This window comes from Chrysoperla carnea, chromosome 4, assembly GCF_905475395.1.
Source record: "Chrysoperla carnea chromosome 4, inChrCarn1.1, whole genome shotgun sequence".
Classification (NCBI taxonomy): Eukaryota; Metazoa; Arthropoda; class Insecta; order Neuroptera; family Chrysopidae; genus Chrysoperla; species Chrysoperla carnea.
In genome coordinates this window covers 72,880,142-72,899,850 of record NC_058340.1, presented here as the reverse complement: position 1 = coordinate 72,899,850, position 19,709 = coordinate 72,880,142, and the positions used below count along the sequence as shown (strand labels likewise).

General features: G+C 28.6%; 1 protein-coding gene across 1 annotated transcript in view; it reads right to left on the bottom strand.

Annotated features, from left to right (window-relative positions):
* LOC123299062 (tyrosine-protein phosphatase Lar) overlaps positions 1–19,709 on the bottom strand; it is a 150,633-nt gene that overhangs the window by 25,761 nt on the left and 105,163 nt on the right. Inside the window, exons 2-3 of the mRNA XM_044881211.1 lie at positions 9,093–9,224; positions 8,155–8,316 (exon numbers count right to left, since the gene is read on the bottom strand). The gene's annotated coding sequence lies outside the window, so the exon portion shown is untranslated. The remainder of the gene's footprint in view (positions 1–8,154; positions 8,317–9,092; positions 9,225–19,709) is intronic.

Sequence of the window (19,709 nt, the reverse complement as noted above, 5' to 3'; positions counted from 1 at the left end):
ATGTATATGTAAGTCGGTATTTGTTATTATATATTTCATGGTATTTTGCTTTTATAAATAAATAATTTTGTGAGAGAAATATTTTTCCCCGAATAGAAATGTTTTTGGTTTTACGGGGATAGAAAAAAATCTCTAAGCACTATTTTATTTTAACATTAAAATAATTTTTTTACGGAGATTTTCTACGAAAAAATTCTATATTTAAAAAAAAAAATGATATAATAATATTTTTAAAAATTTAACATTTTATTAAAATGTTAAATTAAAATTGGTGGAAGATCTGGGAAATACTTGGAATAAGCCATTTTTTTCGTTTTGTTTGGAAATAGAACAGTTTTCATTAAATATTGAACATTTTAAATAAAACACCTTTTACTGTCTGTGTTTTCTCAAAAAGATATGAAGTATCATGGAACTAACTCTACGTCAAATATATCACAAATCAAATTGTGAACTATAGAGTTGCAAGCAAAATAAATTCTAAAACCTATTTTTATATTCTCAGTTTAATAGTTTATTCATATCAAAAGTTTAAAGCCATTCGTAGTATTTGTCAGGCATATCAGAACCGATGAAAATTTGAAAGGCTGTTGTCAAGGTGTTGTATATCAACTCTTTTCTCTTGGAAAAATTTCATAATAATAATAATATAATAAGTATTGGTGTAGTTATGAATTTATCCCGGACAACGACTATTTTGTTAACCGACTTCAAACAAAAACGGAGGAGGTTATCAATTCGACTGTATTTTTTTTTTTTTTAAATGTTTGTTACCTCAGAACTTTTGACTGGGTGAACCGATTTTGATGATTCTTCATCTGTTTGAAAGCTGATGCTTCCCGTTTGGTCCCACATCCATGAGAAAACCATAAAAGTCTTAAATTTGCATTAAGTATGCACGACAAGAGGACGAATAACTCAATATCACTTCGATGATTCTTTTTTAGTGACAAATTAGTTAGTGTACTTCAGATTCACTAAAAATCACAAAATAAAAAAAACTTTTAACAAAAAGAAAACCGACTTCAAAAGAAAAACTTTTCCAAAATAAATTAAAATGCACTAAAAAGTAAAAAAATAACGACAATATAATGTAGTTAAAATTATTGTTATTTTTGGAGTCGGTGTCAGCCAAGGAAACAACTCTGACAGAACAGTTTTCTACATTAGCTTGGCTGACACCGACTCCAAAAATAACAATAATTTTAACTACATTATATTGTCGTTATTTTTTTACTCTTTAGTGCATTTTAATTTATTTTGGAAAAGTTTTTCTTTTGAAGTCGGTTTTCTTTTTGTTAAAAGTTTTTTTGTATCATTGTGTCAGATCTTTGGAAGAAAAGTCCTCGGCTAAGAAAATTTTCGTAGAGATTCTTTATAGTTTATATTTTGAAATAACTGTCAAATACAACGTTTGGTCCTAGACCCAATGATACTTTGTACGAACAGTGTGATATTTAAATATGAATAAATATTTAAAAGTGGAATAGAAGACAAGAAACGCGTTCGTATTTATCTACTTCTTATGTATCATTTCTCCAGCCGGGTTTTTCCACGCGGTATTTTCCTTATTCCTTTATCAAATTCCATGATTTAAACTCAACAGTCTAAAAATGTATCGCTTAAGAAAAAAAATAGGGTAGCGAAATTATATTAAAAATAAAAATACAGTAAATTACTGTTGATCACTGTTTTTAGTCACGGGTGCCACACTACGGAATTCTGCTTGGGTCGGGCTAGTATATAATATTATAAAACAAGAATGAATAGTTATTGAAAGTGGTAGTGACATTTATAAGAGGGTTACCATACTGCTTTAGAAAGTAGACTTTAACGTAAAATATATAAATGTAAGTAAGGGGTGTTTTTTTCGAGATTCAAAACTATAATAAAACAAAGAAAAATATGTTTAATATCGTGGATGACACAATTTGGATGTCCAATTTTCATACACTTTTCGCGAAAATAATAAAAAAATAATCAAATCATATGATTTTTGAGGCCAATTGGGATTTTGTACCAAATTATTTTGACAAAAATGGAAAGATCATAAATAGGCCGAAAAAATTATGAGCTGGTATGCGTTTCCGCATTTTAGTTTTTCATTTCCGTTTTCGAAATATTATGGTGGAAATTTTAGAAGAAATCATCTTGTATAGAAGCTTATCTTATCTGTATGATCCATCCAAATGTAATACAATATTATTATTATAAAGATTGATTTATAAATCTAATAATAAAAGTTTGATCGTTTGTACAAAAATTCTCTGTTCTTATAAATATAAATATACATTTTCTTTTTTTTGCTATTTTCTTGTAAATTATGTATGTGTGTATATGTTTGGGGGAAAGTTTACGGTCTTATTTCTGGATTTTATTTTTATCTTTTTTTTTTAGACTTTCTACATCGATTATTTATATAGAATGCATAAAAAAATATTTAGAAATAAAAAACGATGGATTTAGCAATGTATTGAAACAAGAAACTTGAAATTGTAGAAAATCAATTACAATTTAAACAAGTGAAAATAGATAAATGACTGAGTTAATTGTTGAAATACCCTGTAAAAATAGTGTTTCAAACAAAATTTGTTTATTGTTTTACAAGAAACCTTTTTTTACATTTAAACTTTTATTCTATATATCTTACGGTTTACAAGATGGGTCTTAGAGACTCAAGACTCAAGACTCAATTGAGCTATGTTGCTCATTTATGAACTCAAACTCACTTTTTTTTGTCCTGAGCACGGTATAAAAATTACAGCTTGATATTTCTTTTCGGTCTTGAGTTATCGTGCTGACATTCAGACGGTCGAAAATTTGAAAATAAGAATAAGAGCTTCAGCTAGATACAGGGTATAAAAACTACAAAAACATGCCTTAAAAAGTGGTTACTAATTTTAATCGTAATGTAAAAAGCGTGAGCTGTTCGATATCTGTCAAATCAGCTAATTTAATGAACGATTAGAGAACCCCTCTACTTTTTAGTGTAATACCTAAAGATTTTTATTTTCTGTCCACTTTTCCTAGAATTTCAAATTTATAGGATATTTCGAACTGTCTGTACATTTATATAAATTGGTTCGTTGGTTACTAAATATACACTCTTTCTTATTTTATATTTTTTTCATTTCCTTTTTTCATTTTCTAGGTTGATAGTATTACTAAATTTTCCTTCATACATAGTCATACATAAGGTATATTCTTCCATCTAAAGGATGTTTTCTATCTTTATGTTGTAATTTTCGAGCTAGAACGATGCCGTAAATTTGAAGAATGGCATCCAATCGATCGGTATAAAGCTTTGTTCCACTACCTTAATCCTTCATTTTAGAACATTTTTCGCATTCTAATTTCTAAATCAAATTTCATTCAATTATTTCCTAAATATGTATTTCCGCTGCCTTTTCTGGTTTGAGTACTAAGCTGCAAATTAACAAACAAACTGCTGGTAATTCTTGGTACTTATGTATGAGTTCCCCTACTTTTTCTTGGGTAGCTGTGAAAGACGTTTCGAAAAGAAGGACGATTAAGTCAGACATCTAAGGTAACTATGGGAATAACAAAAACAGAACATGGTTTCCATAGAAACAGCTTAAATGTAAAAGTGTAGTTATGGGTAAAATAACAAGACAGTCCTCTACGGACAGACTTTGTGGATTGTAAATAGAACAACGCAGTGTATATAAATGTCTTTGAATTATAGTTAAACACATTAGTTGTGTTGATTTTGCGTGGAACAATTATTATACCTTTGTTTTAAACATTAAAGTATAGCAAAGTTTTCAATGAATTCATCTAGAAGTGTTTTATTTTTATTGTATCGAATCTAGGATGGAGGGGGGGGGGTAAATAACAATAATGTGGATATTATTCTTTTCTTTCTCCTATATTTTCGGATATTTCTTTCCTTATTCAACTTCGGTAGGTATTAATTACGCCTTGCATCTGAGAGCGGTTGAGTTAATTAACTCGGGTTAGTTAGTAAATAAACCTAATTTCTGCTAGGAAAATTAATTATTAGAATAATTTCCAATTTTCAATGAACTAAAATAGTAAATTAGTACTAGTAGAGTCTTTTAAACTATTAACAAGTAAACAAATAAATTGAATTTTTTTTTATATAGTTGTGAAAATATTGATCAACTAATTTAAACAAACAAATATAATGTGTCACGTAAACTTCTACCAATAACTAGAATCGAGGTCTACACACAAGTGGGTGTAAGAATTAAGATTGGCGTTCTGACCTGTGTGTGTGTGTGTGGTCTATGGTGTTCATGTTTGAAGGTCAATTATTTGCATGCCTTTGATAATTAAACATAATATACTTAATCTATAAAATTGTGTACAAGAAACATTGTTTTTTATTATTCCTTTTAGTTTGAAAAAAACACAAAAACCACAAAGTCTATATCTGTGTTTTTATTGATGTTAAACATATATATTTTTTCAAACATGCATGCTGTTTTCTACGTATAATCAAAATTTCCTCGAATATTTGCATATTTCTAGGAGATTTTTTTTTATACGCAAGGTAATTTCAATCCGGTTTAGATTACACAAAAAGATCTTTATCATATTCATGCTATGCAACGGTTTGATTTCCTCATTTTAAAAATTTTCAAACTATTATTCGAAACAAATACGATTTTTGTTGTATATATTAAGGTTAATTGAATGCCAAATGGGAAATCCTCTCCTGATGTATTTATTATTATAGTCTTTCGCCCTAGAGTAAGTTAGGTTGGAGTAACATTCCTGGGGTGAGAGTGTGAGACACACTTTAGGTTAGGTTATATTGGCTGCCCACGAGGGACACACTTAAGCTATGGAGCCTATTATAATATCATATATGTGCAATAACCGTGATGTACATGTAATCCCGAACGATTTTGTTCATAGAAACGCTTACGATTGTACTTGGAGCATCTATCTTTTGTACCACAAGTAGTAGAAAAAAACAAATGTTAAATTTTTATTTTTCGAAATAAACGTGATTGAGAGTTTTCGAAGTAGGTTGTAAAAGTTTTTTTTTTAATTTCTTTCTAACAATTGATGTGAGTTGCGTCCAGGTCAGCCTTCCGACACGTTTTTTATGCTGGTAACTGGTTTAAAGAGTTTTCACTAGAGTTTCATTTTTTAATTCTAGTCAACATTTATGTAGTCCTTTACCCCACATGATTAAATGTGGTAATAACTGTGGAATTATTGTTCTTACGAATTCCAAATTTAGAAAGTTTCGTTACGGTACGAAAAATGATTTAATATAAAAATATATCGTAAAAAATAGTAGAAATATATAGAATTTGATATTTAATAAAAATCATCCATTTAAAATACGTATAGTAAAGGTAATTTCGATCAAATTGAATGTCCATCTTCTGGATTTTAAGGATAATGATTATAAATTTTATAGATACTTTTTCAACCCTTAAGAATCCAATTCATTTTCTTCCTACCTTAGAGCCTTTTTTCCTTACTAACATTCTCCAATACAAAACTATACACGTATATATAAAAATAAATAGATATATACATAGGTGGTAAGATAGGTATAAATATTAAACTACCTAGGTAACACCCCTAACACCCCAATTTGATAGGTAGATAGTTGTATATATTGGTATGAGAGCTGGCAACGTTTTCAAGAGTATATTTTTGACTATTGTTTAAGGGGCCTTTCCAGTTTTTTTAGACCAAAAATTGATTTTGGTTTTTTTTATTGGAGAAACTTTATTATTTATGGTAAAAAAAACATTACACAATATCTTGCAAGTATTATAGCAAAAATTTTTTCGACTAAAAGCACATGTTTATAACACATTGACGGTAGGGTTTCCAACCATACTGTTAAAAACAGTTTTATACTTTTTTTCGTTCGTTTATACTTTTCACTGTTCTATAAAAAAAGATAGTCAGTCATAGTGTTGACGGATATGAACCCCTTATCTATTTTCAATAAGAAAAGAAATATCCCAGATCCAGTTACCTTGAAATCACGTTTAGTCATGACGTTGCCAGCCCTTTTATCATAGGTGGAGGTTGATATTACATTGCTTTACTCTATTTTACTTCATCAAACCTTATCTTATCCCAATGTTATATAATATTATACTGTTATACACTCATGCAGTTAGTTGTTCAGACTGTCCTATCCAATTTTATCTACCTATCAATTTACAATTGTACAGAATGTGGGGTAAATTTCGATGTAAAAACTCAAAGAAGACGACGGTTCAAAAGGAAATTTTGTTGAAAATACAAAAACCGGTATGATTTGGCGAGTAGTTCCTGAAATATCGATTAAAATCGCATACGAGGAGAGGTAGTAACCCAGTGTTTTCAGTAAATATCTTAGAAACTTGCCCGTCCATTACAAAATCCAGTTTTTGTGATTATAGATTATGGACAAGGTAAATAGGTCCCAAATACACAGTCATTACCCACATTTGTCGATAAAATTAAAATTTTTCGAGATACTTCCCAGATTCGTTTCAAAATGAAATATTTAAAAAATATAAGCTTTTAGAATGGCGCTTGAGAGGTTAACTGGCCAGTCATGATTTTGAATTTTAGTATTGTGGGATCTTAAAAACATAAATCTCTAAAACCTCTAAAGCTTCATAACAGCAAAGCCATATTAAAGAATTAATAGTTTTGAGTAGGTATTTAAACACAATATCATGGAGCGATCAGCATGTCTATCCAATCAAAATTACAATTATGATATTTATTAAAAATCGATGTACCTATATTTGTTTTTCTCTGTCTGCATACCTTTATATATATGACAGTGAAAGAAAAAGAACGAATACGGTCACAGGAATATGACTATCGGTTTTTTTCAGTAAAAAGTAAAAGTAAAAATAAAAAAATAAAAAACGTATATACATTTTTGTAATCTATTTTTTACAGTTGATTGACTTTTATTGTATTATATATTCTATATGATTTCTAGGAAATATACTAGATAATTCCACAAATATATTATCTATATGATAATGTAATTTCATCCCCACATATTCGACTAACACTAAAAATAGTATCCCTCAATCATTGATCTATACCTCGATGATTTTATATTGCTATTTTATACTTTTAAATTGTCAGTCGGCAGTAACACAGTATATTTAATAATAAAAAATTTTAAAAATATTTTAATATTTTTTTATTACGCTTGCTAGTTGAAACACTTTTTTAGTTACTATATTTTGTGGGAAACTTGAATTATCGTTTAATAATATTACCTCCTTTGATTTTTTACATCTTTGTGTTTAAAAAAGTCTTTTTTTTAACAGTAAATTCGGAAATTGAATAAATAAGTGGCGCAGCCGGTAGGTTTACATTCTTATAATTAGGATAAAATGATACTCATTGTGCAAAACGAAAAAAAATTCCTACTTATTTTACAATATACACGAAGAAAAATGAATCAATTCCACTTTCATTTATCTAAAATTGTCTGTATTTCTTATAGTTTTCTTAAAAATATATAAAAGAATTAAATTTTTATAAAATGACCCAAGTAAATTAAATTTTTAAGTTTTGTAAGTACACCCGTTATTTATGTTTCGTATATATTCCCGTACATATTTAATATCCAGAGGGATTTTTCAAATATGATTTTAAACTACAATTGAATCAAGTGATTTCATCATTATCATGATAGAGAAAATGATTTTATAGAATAGAAAATCAATTTTCCCCCGAAAAACTATAGAAGAGAAATATAGAACACAGTCATAATATAATATGCTTTATATAACGATGTGATATGGTTCGTTCGAAACTATGGACATATAAAATGGACTAAGATGAAATAAAAACATTGTAATTATTATTTTTGGTTTAAAACATGGAGCCTGGAAACATGAAAAAGAAAATTTGTATGCCCTTTGACGAAATCCCAAATCCGTATAACAATGGTTTACAAGTTACACATTAAAAATTGAGCTCCAATATTAACAGGAAGGTTTGCTACGATTTTTGTACGATACGATTATTGAAAAATTTAGGGGCTTCATGAGATAGTTAATGAAGACGTTAACACAAGCAGTTTCTCTCGTAATCATTTCCAGGACTAGATGAGAAGGTAGTCCATTTTTAATATGTCTATAGTTCCAACATTATTCTACTGACAAAACTACTTACTTTCAAATATTGTTAGCACAGCTTCAGCACTAACAGCATCGGCCACACCATTCTCTGCAACACACTCGTATGTGGCCTCATCTCGTATCGCACGTACCGGTTCAATACGTAATAGTGCACCATCTTGTCCAAATTCTTGTACTAAGTATCTTGATTGTGTTACTGTTATTTAATATGAAAAAAATATCGTTTTTATATTAAATTCAATTATAGATATATTTTTCATAGATATAAGGTGATTCATGTATAGTTACTTATATTCACACGACTAGGGCATCACAAATTATGTTAAAATTCAGAATATTACGAATCAAATATTGTCTTGTGGTCTTGTCAAGTTTATTAAATTTTTTCTTTATTACGGTTGATTATATAATTTCAGAATTTTTTTTAAGTCTATTGTAACAGAAAAGAACGTAAACGATCTTGGAAAACCAAAATGCTAATCAACAAAATGGAAAAATAATTCTAAGAACTGTAATGCGTCTTGAAGCAAAAAATAAAATAACATTTATTTTGACGTTTGATCTCGAGTAGAGATCAATAGAAAACTACAAATTTTTTTCCTTCTTCTAGTCTCTTTGCCCGTTGTTATTCGGCGATTTTTTTCTGTATCTACTAAGTTCCTGCTAAGTATCTTCTATTAAATGACCTAATTTCTGAACAGTATACAATATTTTTCAATCTGAAATTCGAGCCTTATGCGATTAGAAAGTTGGGGCTTGTTCAAGCATTAAAAGTGTTAATAATATCTACTTATCTCTAGCACTAGCAATAAAGATATAATATTTTTCAAATCACCCTATATATATGAATTTCTGGAAGGCTTTTAATTTAATTTTGATATGATATTTTTTCTTAATAAAATAAATATATGAAACAAATGTTTTCGAATTGCAGCACATTATGCGACATTTAAAAGAAGTATTTTTTCTTACCTGATAATCGTTTACCATTTTTTCGCCATTGAATTTGAGGTTGAGGATCACCACGTGCCGTACAATAAAACGCAGCAATCCCTCCAACACGTACTTGTTGATTACGTGGTCGTAAAATGATTTCGGGTGGATCTGAAAATAAAATATTGAAATTAGTATAAAAATTCTATAGAGGAAAAAATGGAAAATAATTTTTATCCTGAGAGAAATCACTTTTTGATTTTATTTTGTTGTTTAACAGTTTGTTGTTTCTGTTATATTAACTTACGTGTTAAATATTGGATGTATGGATTATCGGAGAAATTCCCTCCTGTAAATTAATTGGAAAATTGTCTTGTTTTATTGTTATCATAGGAATTATAAATAATTATTCGTTGATGGAAAAATAAAATAAAAATTTGATTTATTTAACGGTTTACTTTCTTAATGAAAATTTTTATTTAGTTTTGTATATAGCCAAGAATTTATGCTGAAAATTTATTATTGAAAATGTCTCATATCGGTTCAATGTTTTGTTGAGTAATGATTTTTTAAAAATATGAACAAATAATTGCCGCAGTCGGTAGGGGCATGTTTTGGTAAATGATACGAGAAAATTAAAATTTTATGTTTTGTTACTTTTTTTGTAGACATTAAAACAAATACCAATAATTTTATCAACACAAAAAACCATAACTTTATTGACATCAGTGTGTAAACTTTTTTTGTCTATTAACTTGAAAAGATTTACTGTCGTCTTATGATCCTCAAATTTTTTGAATGATAAAGCATTTACATTATATTTCAATAGAATATAATCATAAAAATATTATATATTGTTATGTATAATGTAATAAAATGAACATTATAACGTAATTATTGACATAAGTACCAAATATAAACCGTAAATTTTATGACATAATTTGATTTTTTTAATATTATATTGAAGTAATCTTGTTTTGAATGTCACTTGTGGGAAAAACTTTGTGTTTTTAAGAGCATTTAAATTAAGACATTTTTTGTGTTAAGAAATTGAATTAGGACAAAGAAGAGTATTTAATCGTCCTTTTAGACTGACTGGAAGATGTGGAGATGCTGTGATCAAGATCGTATCACGGGGAGAAATTTTTCTGTCGCAGTGCTTGGAAAATTTTTAATTACTCTGAAAGCCGAATATTCATTGTTAAAACTATAAGTCATAATCAGAACCAAAGATCAGAACCAAGGTCCGACACATTGAAGTAAGAAAACATCATATAACAAAGAGCGAGAGGTGTCGTGGGACTCCGGTAGGAACTATGCTCGTTGTGTATTGACAAAAAAAGTAGAATTCAAAAAAAATTATATTGACATGGATGGGCCTCGACATGACGAGCTCTCACATGAGGAATCGGCACCATTACCACAAGACCATGTCCTGGATGAGAATTTTATTAACATTTCATGAAAATATACAATGAAAAAAGTGTCGATCGTCTTTTCGTCAATAAAATAGATAGAAAAAATCTTTTCGACATAAAATAAATAGAAATCAGTATAGACAGTGTAGTTAGACAATTAATCCTGTTGGTCATTGTATTTCAGAAGAAAATAACATTTTTTTTAAATTTACTGTTGAAGAATATAAAAATTTGATTTTAATGTTTAAAATAAAATCACGTATTTTAAATATTAACAAGGAAAAAAAACAACGGTTAAAAAATTAAATATATCCTACAGTTTTTTTTTGAAAAGTTCATTATAATTTTTTTTATAAACAGGAAAGAATATGAAATGTTATTTAAAAAAATAATAGAAACAGAAAAAAAAATGGTTTTATTTAAAAATATGAGTGACGGAACTAAATGGATTGTTTATTGTACTTTTAAAAATTCATAACTCATAAAAAATTGAACTTTTGTTCTTAATGAAAAGTTTGTTTTAGTAAATATCATTAAAAATCGGCGTTGAATGTTCACGAATTATTCTTCTGGATTACTATTGTTTTTACAAAATTTTAATAAAAAGAATTACACAATTTTCACTTCAATATGAGGAGCTTACGGCCTGCTAATTGTGTGTTTCGAATCAATTGAGAAAATGAGAAAGCGCTGGAAAGATTATAACATTTTTTTCCAAAATTCTAGAATAAATACCAGACCCGCATTGTTTAAATTTATGATTGATACGATATCCTAAAATATAATTATATGTGATAATGTTTGGCATTTGATATTGACATTCATGAAATATTATTGAATATTAAGACTATATATTATATAATAATATATAATCTATATTATATAATGTACTATATTATATAATATACCTATTATATTGCTCTGATAAATGCTGATGTATGAATAAAATAAAATTATATATTTAATTCTTTTATACTTTGAGCAGACAGACACATAGACAATATAAAAAAGAACAGCTTCAAATACTCTCGTTTACATGAAAAACGATTTTAAATGTCTAAAACAATCATTATAGTATCGAGAGTCTCAGATCACGCGTATAACTAATTTTAAATCTCAAATACTTCAATATAATATATATAATATTAGCTAAGCTTTCAGGCTCTAATTTGATAACCGGTAAAAGATAGGGGAATATTTTAAAAAGGAAACTTGTTATAAAAATTATTATTTTGAAATCAATTTTAAAAAAGTGACAACCGTTTTAAACTCAGAAAATGGATAAAAATGGCCAATTTCAAAATTTATCATCTCGGCTAGTTTTGATCGAATTCAAAAAAATCCCACGACAAAATACTTCTCAGATCTAAAACATTCAATAACTATTTTTTAAAGAACGTTACAATTTAACAAAAATGTACATTTTTCTTATCGAAAAATCTATGTATACATGTGGCGTTTTTCCGAGTTAAGATACATTTTTATATGTATGTAAAGTCGTGTCAACTCGTAGAAAGAGCGCGGAAAATGGATTCCTATATTTCATAAAATTTTCAACATATAAAAAAATAAAAAACGATATAAAACTATAATTTTTACCTTAAATTTAAAAAAAACCTTGAATTTTCTCGATTTTCCGCTTTTCAAGTCAAAATTGTGGAAAACTGACCCAAAAATCATATACAAACCCATTTTGCGCGCGCTTTATACGATTAGACGGGACTTCATTGACTCAATTGTTCGCTAACGAAGTTTTTTTGTATTTAAGAAATAAACATGCGTGTAATCTGAGAGAGACATCATGTATATAAAATTATATTGATTTAAAAAAATATATTTATTTACAAAAATATAATATCTTTAATGAACCTTTCACAAAAATATATTTTTATGCAGGTATTATTTTTAAAAATAAAATAAAATAATAAAATAAATTAAAAACAATTATTTTGATTTTGATTATGTTGTGAAATAAATGATGAATACTAATTTGTTTTTATATTTAATCAAAAATAATAATATTAAATAAATTGGCATGATTTAGCTTTTTAAATGACATGATTTTTGTTTTATTTTGATTAGTACGAAAACAGAAATGAAATGTTTACAGTGTTAATGAAAAATCAATTATTATTATCCAGTTTCATATAAATCAAAATAACTTTCACAATAATTTCCATCAAATTTACAGATTCCATCAAATTTTAACATGCTGTGTATTGTACATTTAATTATTTATTTTCCAATTTTTGTAAATTTTTTACATATTGCAATCACAGAGCAACCAACTTAAAATGCTATCGAATAAAAATTTTGTCCACTTTTATTTATTGTGAATAATATAAGAGACAAAAGATATTGATATTTTAAGTGGTTTTAGTATAAAAGTTAAGTGTAAAATGATATATAGACTGACTGTACGATACGGCGTTTAATATGTAACTAAGTACCAAAGCATTACACCAGAGTTACTTAATATTTTTTTTATATTGAGTCAATAAATAAAAATAAAAAATGTTCAATTTTATATGAATGATAATAAATTTAATTATTTTATACAGAATGTTCCAGTAGAATGGGAATTTATCACTTCAGGTTAGGAAGAATAGAATTAGAAATATGCAAAAAATGAATGTACAAGAAATGAATGAAGAAGAAACTAATTTTGGATTAAATGACTGCATTATCATGACACGATCTGGATAGTGACAGAGGATTGGACATCGTTTCCTGCAATACTCGTGATTCACTGGTAAGTCTAATTGCCTAGCCTACAGCTTAGCAAGTTTCCTGTTATAACCGCAATGATTTTTAACCCCCGAAAAAAAAAGAGGTGTTATAAATTTGACCACTATGAGTGTGTGTCTGCCTGTCTGTAGTATCGTAACGCCTAAACGAATGAAGTGATTTTGATTTTTTGTTTCGTTTTAAAGTTTATTTAATGGAGAGTGTTCTTAGCTATGTTTCAAGTGCGAGTTTAAGGTTCAGTACCCGGAACACCTAAAAAGAAGGCCATGATCCTCAAATGCGGGTCAGTTTGGAGAAGGCTCTAAGGAAAAAAGTAATTTAATGGAGAATGTTCTTAGATATGTTTCAAGTGCAGGCTTAGGGTTCCGTATCCGATTTTTTTGTAATTTTGTAAACTTTACGTGTGTTTAGAGAAGGACTTTGATTTTTTGTAGTAAACGAGAGAATTATCTAAGAAAAGCTAGAAATAATAGTAAGGAATTTATCCTGGAACATCCTGTTTATAGAAGTGAAGTCGATAGTTACTACCTATATACAGGTACACTGAGAAGATGAAGTACATACATATATATACATATAAAATGTATCCACCTTTCAATGTTGAGTAAAATATGAGAGAAAAATTAAATTAATAAATTTTATATTTTATCTATGATCGGTTCCCTCGATTCCTGCACATCGTAACGCCACCGTTATGCCTGCCGCCGTTATGGTTTGTTTGGTAGTACATAAAAAAAAAACAAGGAGGAACACCTATGTGTGTTTGGTGTAGGTGATTTATGATGTCTAGTATGAATTTATATGCCACTATTAAATACCCTCTCTTAAAATATGCATGAAAAAGTGTCTATAATGTATCATGTACAGGTTAGCTTCCCAAAATAGTTCAAATGTTTAACGTATTTCTATCGGCAAGAGACTAAAAATAGTTTTGCACGAAATTGTTTAAGAAGTAGTTTTAACGACATAAAATTGTTAAAAAAATTGTCTCGTTTAGCTGCTATAAATTTTCAAAGTTGTCGATATTTAACACATCGTAAACGATAGAAATTCATATGGTTTAGAAGATATTTTTCGCGTTTTTGCTATAAAAAGTAACTTTCCAAACACGTTTAGTTGACGAAAAAGCAATAAATAAAAATTACTTTTCGATGAATAGTCCGTGCATACACAACGTTGCCGCTTGTACAATTCACTCCTGTGTTTCTATGTGCTGTACAGATGAGCAACATATGAGAATGCTCGTTGTAACGCTGTCAGATGTACCGTAATAATACAATTAATATTTAGTCAGCTATTTTTTCTTTTTTTTTCCGAAAATATCACGTTCTTTCTCACTCCGATGGAAATACCTTAAATGGTACTTAAGATGAAATGTCGGTTACGACGAAATTTTTGAAGCCGTTGAATATTCAGATAACTGTGAGCACAGTCAGATGCTTGGTTAGTTATCCAAGATAACGAATCTCAGAGAATATTCGAGAGCGGCCACACCATTAATTATATGGGCTGGGTGTCCCAGTGCTTAGAATGACTAAAGACACGATACAAAGACACTTATTTTCTTAGAAATTTCCTGAAATCAATTACAGAAATTCTTCTTGGAATGAGATTTTTATAGTTTCACTCTAAATCCATTATAAGTTTCATATTTTGGTGAGATTTACAGCGGTATATCGATAACTACTCTACATCTCTTGGAGATTGAACAGGGAAAAAAGAAAGGAAATAAGTATTCCGTTAAAATATGACACGGTTGTTCCTGATAGGCTTTGAAGATTTCTCCAGAAACCTGCAAGCTATCCTGTATGTAATATATGTATATGTTGTCAAAATATGCAAATATGCATTAAGAAAATACATAATAATATGCATAATAAGGGGAGAGTGGAGATAAGGGAGTTTTATAATTTACACCTTTTATTACTAAAGACTTTTAGGGTAAAAGTTTTTCAAGAGAAGTTTCTTAGCATTTTTTATATTTAATATTGAGGGAAGATAAATTTATATAAAACACATGAATGTAAATAACAAGGGTAGTGTTTCTTTGTGTATAATATATATTTTAGGTAATTGACCTGACGTATATTTCTTTGAATCCTTAAGGTGTATTTGCATTGTAACATACTTTTTAATATACACTGAAAGATGGTTAATGATTTGACTAAAAATGTTTGTCACTGATCCCGTCTAAAAGCTGTAAAACTAGTAGTATTACAAGAAAATGTGAGGATCATCATATCTAAATTTTTATTTCTAATTTTTCATAAAAAAAAGTTTATTCGGTTTTATCGTTGCTGCTTCTCATATTAATTGATGTTAAGAATAAAAACCATACAAGTTATAGACTAGTGACAAAATGACACAAGTAAAATTTACAAAATTTAACATCCCCCCTCCGATTTTCTTGAAATATAACTAAGAACACTCTTGACGAAAGAAAATCAAAATCGAGTCATTCGTCAAGGAGTATCGCTTGTAAAAAATCTCTTGTAAGCCTTGTTTATGATTAGTATGCGAGTTAGCTAAATAATCTAGAGTGTTGATACTGATGTTAGTTGTATTCGAGGAACAAAAAACAATTAAATTGATTCGCTTCTAAATTGGAGAATCGCTTTCTATCTCAGTTAAACCTTTTTATTATTTTTGAGGTTTTACTTTGATATTTCCTTATGCAAGAATTTAACATTCATCTATTCTTCTGTTATATTTTAAAAATCTGTATAGTAAAAAAATATTAACATTTAAAAAAAAAATTTATCATAAAGATAACTTCCTTCAAGTTATTCTTTTTTTTTGCATATTTGATTTGATTTTTTTCTAAGTAAGTTTATTTTTTTCTAGAACTAAACTAGATATAAACGTATCGTAGCGGTAGGTATCCATGATTGTATATTATATTTATATACCTGTCATGAAAACAAATCGTGAATTTTATGACCATTGTATGTATAAATATATAAATATATTAAGCAATGTATATGCAGTTGTATACAGAATGCCTTGCTAAATTTTCACAGGAACAGACTAGGTAGGAACAGACGAAAATACATACATTTGAAACTATTTTGCTGCTATAACTTTTGCTGATAACTATATATTTTTGAAAAGTACTAATTACGCCCTTTAAGTTGAAACCAAACACGATATAATTAAATCGAAATTTGTTTTTCGATCATAACTTTATGTCCTCTAGAGTAAAGGGCGCCATATTCAATTTAATGTGTCGCAACATAGCCTATAACCAGCGGGCGGTCAAAACGCTTGAAACGATACCTCATTTGTCAAATTATGATAAGTAGTTTTGAAGCGTGGCGCGTGGGAACAGATGAACATACATACATATCAACACAACAGCGTTAATCTTTGATTTTTGAATGAAACATTCTGTAAAACATTTAGATGTTATCCTACTTTTACCTGTATAATATAAGCAGTAAACATATCTATCTGTATGTATATAAAGTATGTAATATGTATAATATTATATATAATATAATGTATAATATAATATAATATTGTATATAAAGTAAGTATAATAATAAATTTAACAATATTCAATATAAAACACAAAACTGTGTACATATTGTATGTAGTGTAGTCTGTAATGTATAATATCTAATACTTATTTTGTATATATTATTGCACCGAGAGTCCAAAAAGTATCGAAACAGCAGAAGAACTATACTAGCTATACTAGCTAAAAAACCCGGCTTCGCCCGGGAGTTGATATGAGATGACGTGTAGAGTCGAAATAAAAAAATAAACTATGACGTAAAAAGTAAAAAAAAAGTTTATTGAAAACGTTTTCTCATTATTTACAATACTTGTTTATAAACAACATTTTTCATTTTATTGTCCGGAGTATATATACATAAATTTTTTGGATTTCCTACTCTTGAGCAAGCTACATATAGCTGACCGTGAGAGAAGCAGGATTCTTTGAGGTTAAGGCCATAATATTTTAAAGTTTGTCCTTGCGCTTTGTTAATTGTAAAACTAAAGGCTAATTTTATTGGAAACTGCAGTCTTTTAAATTGAAATGGCAATTCCGAAGAGATCAGAGGTATTCTAGGTATAAATACTGTCTGTCCTTTGGTCTTTCCAGAAATAAGTTCAGCTTCAATGATATTATTCGATAGCTGTTTTACGATCATTCTAGTTCCATTACATAATTTTGGGGCCACTACTACACATGCTACAATTGCTCGCAACGCTTTTGGAAATGCAACCCAAACAATCGTTGTCCTGAATGAAGTTCAAATATTCGATAACAGATGGCGCCACTATACTTAATTTCCAAGTTGTAGGGTTGGAAAGTTCCTTATATCTTTAGAAACACGCCCTTTAGATTAAAACGGGAACTTTCTAGCTTCTGTAGCGGTAGCGTATGTAGTAAAGGCGCGAAATTTAAAAACCTAAATTTTTAAATATTTTGAGAACTAATTTGGATAACTAAAATTATGTCGCTTTAACTCCAAAATATACGTTAAATAATGACGTATAAATACACAAAATTTAACAACTTTATTATAGTAACAAATGAAATTTAAGATTTTATTGAAATTGGAATTTTAAATTTCGCGCCACTACTACACATGCTGCAATGGCTCACAACTATGGAGACTATACACTATGACTATTGGAGTGTATAGTCTCCATAGTTGTCTTGAACGAAGTTCAAATATTCGATAACAGATGGCGCCACTGCACTTAATTTCCAAGTTGAAGGGTCGGAAAGTCCCTTATATCTTTAAAAACATGCCCTTTAGATTAAAACGGGAACTTTCTTGTTCGAGGAGGGATAAAGGGCTATCACACCACATAAGTCCCTTTATCGTGTCGGGACTCCTTTTTAAGTTTTATCGGCACGCACATTTTATCGACTTAGTTTTATTATATATATATATATATAGATGTAGAGTTGTAAAATTTAGACATTCAAGGACACTAAGAGTAAAATTTTGACTAGGTTAGGTTTTGTTAATATTATTTGGAGAAACACAGGCTACGTTAGTTTAGTTGGCTGTCCTGGAGTGAGACTCGGTTAGACCACAGGTATCGTTGACATACCAAAAAAATGGATTGGTTCATCCCCAGCCAATACTCCATGAACAATTTGGAAAAATTTTAGAATAAAAAGATTGTTTTGACTTTGACAGACATCAGAGTGGAGAGTTCGTTAAAAAAGACTGACTCAAATGAGTCCATCTCGTTATGGTCAGAGCTGGAAAGTGCCCTTGATATTTCCCACTGTGGAAGTACCTGCAAAAATCGTGATGTACTGGTAGGCCCACAAAGTAAGATTGAATTTCGAAGAAAAAATACTTAGAAAAAAGATGTCTGGTTTTGTATGAAGATCAAAAAATTTAAAGTTTTCGACTATCTCTTATGTCATTGACCTTTTGTTTACCTTGGAAGTCAAAGCCAGTTATATGGCTGGCACCTATTACAAGACTTACATCTTACAGCTGAGACCTACTTCTTTTCCAACAAGTTTTCTAACACCTTGTATAACATTTTTATATGAAAATGTAATAAAAAGGTGTTTTCCATGTATATAATTTATTTGGTAAAACTTATATGATTTTAGAATTTTCCAATATTTTGAAAAAATTATTATATCACGAGAAATGGTGCATTCGATTTTATGAAAATAAATTTTATAACTTTATTCTTATATTGCATGTCACCACTGTTTTAGTGTGATATTAAAAAATCATAAACTATAGATTATAATTCTATAATAAATATGTCTTTAGTTTCTAATAGAAGAGATGTACCAGGTGACTAAAACCGTGCGTCCACGCCTCAAGGATATCATCTCTCGAATACAGTTTTAGTTGATATCTCAGAAAGCACTCATTCAACAATCGTCAGAAGGATCTGATGTTATTATTTCTTTGGATCAAAATAACAATTTTATACAAAACTGAGACCAAAAAATGTTTCCTATTCTTTCCAAAAATCGAGCATGTGATAAAAACAGTTATTTTGGAATTTGTTGAAACAGGGTTATATATGTAAATATTATCAAAGATACTCCATGAGAACTCTAGGATATTTCGAATTAAATATAATTAGCTTATCGAATTTAATTTATGATTAGCTGATTTATACTGATGATGACTATATGGTAGTCGAAATACGTATTTATATAATACAAAAATTGATCTAGGAAATTGAAGCGAAATTTCATTGGGTAAATATGGATTTTTCAAACATAAATAATACAAAAATTGATGTCCTAGCCATTCGAAGAAGCGTCTGTATTTTCTATTAGAAATTGTAGAAATGCAAAACAGTTTCAATTGAAATTGGTTGATCCGATACGAAATTGCGATATAACATACACTTAAAAAGCAGTAAAATTCGAGAAAAGTGCTAAAAACGTAAAACGTTTAACATAAAACAAAAATTTTATATTTAATAAATTTAATTTTCTATTTGTGATGAATTCAGAGAACCGTAATTCGAGTTTTGCAGAAAG